Source organism: Procambarus clarkii, chromosome 21 (assembly GCF_040958095.1).
Source record: "Procambarus clarkii isolate CNS0578487 chromosome 21, FALCON_Pclarkii_2.0, whole genome shotgun sequence".
Classification (NCBI taxonomy): Eukaryota; Metazoa; Arthropoda; class Malacostraca; order Decapoda; family Cambaridae; genus Procambarus; species Procambarus clarkii.
This window is the reverse complement of record NC_091170.1, coordinates 15,302,692-15,308,691: the sequence shown is the minus strand read 5'-3', so window position 1 is coordinate 15,308,691 and position 6,000 is coordinate 15,302,692.

Here is a 6,000-nt window from a genome sequence, read left to right as displayed (position 1 = left end):
GTACTCTACACTGGCAAAAGTTAGAACATCATTCAGAAACCTAAGTAAGGAGGCATGTAGGGCGCTTTACACTGCCTACGTAAGGCCAGTCTTAGAGTATGCCGCCTCATCATGGAGTCCCCATCTGAAGAAGCATATAATGAAACTGGAAAAGGTTCAGAGGTTTGCAACGAGACTCGTCCCAGAGCTACGAGGGATGGGGTATGAAGAGCGCCTGAGGGAACTGTGCCTTACGACACTAGAAAGAAGAAGGGAGAGGGGGGACATGATAGGAACGTATAAGATACTCAGAGGAATTGACAGAGTGGACATAGACGAAATGTTCACACGGAATAGTAACAGAACGAGAGGACATGGATGGAAGCTTGAAACTCAGATGAGTCACAGAGATGTTAGGAAGTTTTCTTTTAGCGTGAGAGTAGTGGGGAAATGGAATGCACTTCAGGAACAGGTTGTGGAAGCAAATACTATTCATAATTTTAAAACCAGGTATGATAGGGAAATAGGACAGGAGTCATTGCTGTAAACAACCGATGCTCGAAAGGCGGGATCCAAGAGTCAATGCTCGATCCTGCAGACACAACTAGGTGAGTACAACTAGGTGAGTACACACACACACACACACACACACACACACACACACACACACACACACACACACACAGACACACACACACACAGACACGCACACACACACACACACACACACACACACACACACACACACACACACACACACACACACACACACACACACACACACACACACACACACACACAAGCAAGGCTAGTGAACTAAGGGAAAGAGCTAAAGACGTTATTCTTTTTATGTGGGCTTCAGGAGACAGGTTTGGTGTGATATCAACTCCTAGATCTTTCTCTCTGTCCGTTTCATTGGGTACTTCATCTCCTATTCTGTATCCTGTGTCTGGCCTCCTGTTTCCACTGCCTAGTTTCATTACTTTGCATTTACTCGGGTTGAAGTTCAACAGCCATTTGTTGGACCATTCACTCAGTGTGTCTAGGTCATCTTGTAGCCTCCTACTATCGTCCTCAGTTTCAATCCTCCTCATAATTTTTGCATCATCGGCAAACATTGAGAGAAACGATTTTATACCCTCTGGGAGATCATTTACATTTATCAGAAACAGTATAGGTCCAAGGACTGACCCCTGCGGGACTCCACTCGTAACGTCTCGCCAATCTTAGACCTCACCCCTCACACTGACTCGTTGTCTCCTGTTGCTTAGGTACTCCTGTATTTGTGTGTGTGTGTGTGTGTGTGTGTGTGTGTGTGTGTGTGTGTGTGTGTGTGTGTGTGTGTGTGTGTGTGTGTGTGTGTGTGTGTGTGTGTGTGTGTGTGTGTGTGTGTGTGTGTGTGTGTGTGTGTGTGTGTGTCTGTGTGTGTGTGTGTGTGTGTGTGTGTGTGTGCGTACTCACCTAGTTGTACTCACCTAGTTGTGTTTGCGGGGGGTTGAGCTCTGGCTCTTTGGTCCCGCCTCTCAACCGTCAATCAAAAGGTGTTCAGATTCCTGAGCCTATTGGTCTCTATCATATCTACACTTGAAACTGTGTATGGAGTCAGCCTCCACCACATCACTTCCTAATGCATTCCATTTGTCAACCACTCTGACACTAGAAAAGTTCTTTCTAATATCTCTGTGGCTCATTTGGGCACTCAGTTTCCACCTGTGTCCCCTTGTCCTAGTCTTATCCTTGACTAGATATGGACTCCATGCTGGGGGTGCGTACTCCAGGAATGGCCTGACATATGTGGTATACAAAGTTCTGAATGATTCTTTACACAAGTTTCTGAATGCCGTTCGTATGTTGGCCAGCCTGGCATATGCCGCTGATGTTATCCGCTTGATATGTGCTGCAGGAGACAGGTCTGGCGTGATATCAACCCCAAGTCTTTTTCGTTCTCTGACTTCTGAAGAATTTCCTCTCCCAGATGATACATTGTATCTGGCCTCCTGCTCCCTACACCTATCTTCACTTTATTACATTTGGTTGGGTTAAACTCTAACAACCATTTGTTCGACCATTCCTTCAGCTTGTCCAGGTCTTCTTGAAGCCTCAAACAGTCCTCTTCTGTTTTAATCCTTCTCATAATTTTAGCATCGTCCGCAAACATTGAGAGAAATGAATCGATACGCTCCGGGAGATCATTTACATATATCAGAAACAAGATAGGACCGAGTACAGAGCCCTGTGGGACTCCACTGGTGACTTCATGCCAATCGGAGGTCTCAACCCTCACCGTAACTCTCTGCTTCCTATTGCTTAGATACTCCCTTATCCACTGGAGCACCTTACCAGCTACACCTGCCTGTCTCTCCAGCCTATGTACCAGCCTCTTATGTGGAACTGTGTCAAAGGCTTTCTGACAATCCAAGAAAATGCAGTCTGCCCAGCCCTCTCGAACTTGCTTAATCTTTGTCACCTGATCGTAGAATTCTATTAAGCCTGTAATGCAAGATTTACCGTCCCTGAACCCATGTTAGCGATTTGTCACGAAGTCCCTTCTCTCCAGATGTGTTACCAGGTTTTTTCTCACGATCTTCTCCATCACCTTGCATGGTATACAAGTCAAGGACACTGGCCTGTAGTTCAGTGCCTCTTGCCTGTGGCCCTTTTTGTATATTGTGACCACATTCGCCGTCTTCCATATTTCTGGCAGGTCTCCCGTCTCCAGTGACCTACTATACACTATGGAGAGTGGCAAGCAAAGTGCCTCTGCACACTCTTTCAGTACCCATGGCGAGATCCCATCTGGACCAACAGCCTTTCTAACATCCAGGTCCAGCAGGTGTCTTTTGACCTCCTCTCTCGTAATTTCGAACTCTTCCAAGGCCGCCTGGTTTACCTCCCTTTCTCCTAGCACAGTGACCTCACCTTGTTCTATTGTGAAGACCTCCTGGAACCTTTTGTTGAGTTCTTCACACACCCCTTTGTCATTCTCTGTATACCTGTCATCGCCTGTTCGAAGTTTCAATACCTGTTCTTTCACTGTTGTTTTCCTTCTGATGTGACTGTGGAGTAGCTTCGGTTCGGTCTTGGCTTTGTTTGCTATATCATTTTCAAAACTTTTCTCTGCTTCTCTTCTCACCCTGACGTACTCATTCCTGGTTCTCTGGTATCTCTCTTTGCTTTCTGGTGTTCTGTTATTCCGGAAGTTCCTCCACGCCCTTTTGTTCAGTTTCTTCGCTTCCATACATGCCCTATTATACCATGGATTCTTCTGTTGCTTCTCGGATTTTTCCCTTTGGGCCGGGATGAACCTGTTTACTGCCTCCTGACACTTTTGGGTAACATAGTCCATCATACCCTGTACAGACTTATCTCTGAGGTCTGTGTCCTAAGGTATTTCACTTAGGAAACTTCTCATCTGTTCATAATTCCCCTTTCGGTATGTCAGTCTTTTTATTCCTAGTTCTTTTTGCTGGGAGATAAGTTTTAGCTCTACAAGGTACTCAAAGTTCAATACACTGTGGTCACTCATTCCCAAGGGCGCTTCCATCTTAACTTCCCTTATATCCCACTCATTTAGGGTAAATATCAAATCAAGCATTGCTGGTTCATCTTCTCTCATTCTTGTTGGTTCTTTGATGTGCTGGCTTAGAAAGCATCTTCTTGCCACGTCCAGCAGCTTAGCTCTCCATATTTTTGGTCCTCCATGCGGATCTCTGTTCTTACAATCTATCTTCCCCTGGTTGAAGTCTCTCATAATTAGTCGTCCAGATCCATTCCTGCTAGCAACAGAAGCTGCTCTTTCTATTATGTTAATGGTGGTCATGTTGTTTCTATCATATTCCTGTCTAGGTCTTCTGTATTTGGTGGTGGAATATATATGACTATGACTATAATTTTTTCCCTCCATTTGTTATGGTACCTGCTATGTAGTCACTGAAACCTTTAAAGCCCTGAATATCCATCTCCTCAAAGTCCCAGCCTTTTCTTACCAGCAGAGCTACACCACCACCACCTCTCCCTTCCCTCTCTTTCCTCATAACATGATAGTCCTGTGGGAACACTGTGTTTGTTATCGTTTTCGTGAGCTTTGTTTCTGTGAGGGCTATTATGTCTGGGTTTTCCTCTAGTACCCGTTCTCCAAGCTCATTTGCTTTATTTGTAATTCCATCTATGTTAGTGTACATCGCTTTGAGGCTCACTTTCTTCTGTCCCTTCTCAAATCGCCTCCTAGGTGAGTGTTCTGCTGGTGGGGGAGGCTGTTCCATGGGTGTGAGGACCTGTGAGATGGATAACAGGGTCTCAGAGGATACTGGGATGAAGGGCGGGGGATCCAGTGAAGGGGGAGGGATAGGGAGGGTATGGGGTGAAAGGGGAGGGAGGACGGGAAGGAAAGGGGGGGACGGAGGACTCGGGAAGAGGGGAGGGGTAGAAGGGTGGGGATTGGATATAGGGGGAGGGAGATTTGGGTGAACATTTGAGTGGGGGCAGTGAGGGTTTGGGGAAGGGGGGTTTTCTATGCAGAGGAGGGTGGCGGGGATGTCCTCCCTTCTGGTGTTACTGGGTAGCTGGTTGTGGGTTCCCCCCCCCCCCCCCTTGCCTCTGGGGGTGTTGTGTTGGGAGCTGTGACTTCCTGGTTTTCCCCTCTCGCCCTGCGCCTCTTCCTTGCTTCTGCCGGCATGGCTCTCTCCTCCCTTGTCATATCTCTCTGGAGAAATACATTTTTTAATTTTCCCACGTTTTTCAGGGAGCTCTTCCTTGATAGGATCTTCTCCTTTGTGCTCTCGTTTGCAAACACTATCTTTATCATTCGGTCTCGGTCTTTGTTATACCAACCTAGCCTGAAAACCTTCTCAATGCTATGCTCAGCCCCTTCCATGTCTAGTGCCTTTAGTACTTCATTCTCTGCTGTTTTGTCCTTGTCATTCCACTCTGTCCTATTAGAGCCTTCCTGCTCTTTAATACCCACAGCAACCACTGATCTGTTCCTTTCCAGCAGTTGGCTAGTGGAGCTGCCGCCTCCTGTGAGGTGGCTGCTTTCATGGCCACCTCCATCACTGCAGAGTTATTTTTCTTTTTTAGTATTTCCACAAATGTTGCTTTTATTGTCGCATTCTCATCCAAAAAACTATTACCACCTTCTCCCTGGATGGTTTTCTGATTCTCAGCCTCAATACCATTCTCTTTGAGGGCTCTAATCTCCTCCTTTGCTGCTGTCAGCTCTCTATTCAGGTTGCTTATTTCGTTCTTCATTTCCTGCATCATTTCTTGCATCTCACTCTTGATGTCCTCCAGAAACTGGGCGAACATTTCCTTCATTTCGTCACTTTGGCTCTTCCCTGTTCCCCTGGTACCTCTAGCTGCCATGCTTGCCCCTGTTCCTATAGTTGAGCCGTGATAGGATTTGTCAGGAGGGCAGAGCGGGATGGGGGAGGGAGAGAGAGAGAGAGAGAGAGGAAGAGAGAGAGAAAGAGAGAGAGAGAAAGAGAGAGAGAGAAAGGGAGTGATAAAGGGAGAGATAAGTTGGTGTGTGGGGGCGATCCGACCCTTCCACTGAAGTGAGAAGAAAGTAGAAGGGGAGGCGGGGGGGGGGGGGAGGAGATGGAGAGAGAGGCAGGAGGGAAAGAGAGAGGGAGAGAGAGGAGAGGGAGAGAAATGGAGAGGGAGAGAGCGGGTGAGGGAGAGAGGGGAGGGGAGGGAGGTGTGTGTGTATGTGTATGTGTGTGTGTGTGTATGTGTGTGTGTGTGTGTGTGTGTGTGTGTGTGGGCAGAGAGGGAGGGGGAAGCAAAGAGAGAGAGAGAGAGAGAGAGAGAGAGAGAGAGAGAGAGAGAGAGAGAGAGAGAGAGAGAGAGAGAGAGAGAGAGAGAGAGAGAGAGAGAGAGGGAGAGAGAGCGGGAGAGAGATCGGGAGATAGTGGGAGAGAGAGAGTGGGAGAGAGATAGAGAGTGGGAGAGAGAGAGAGAGTGGGAGAGAGGGAGTGGGAGAGGGAGAGAGGGGGAGAGAGTGGGGAGGGGAAGAGTGTGTGT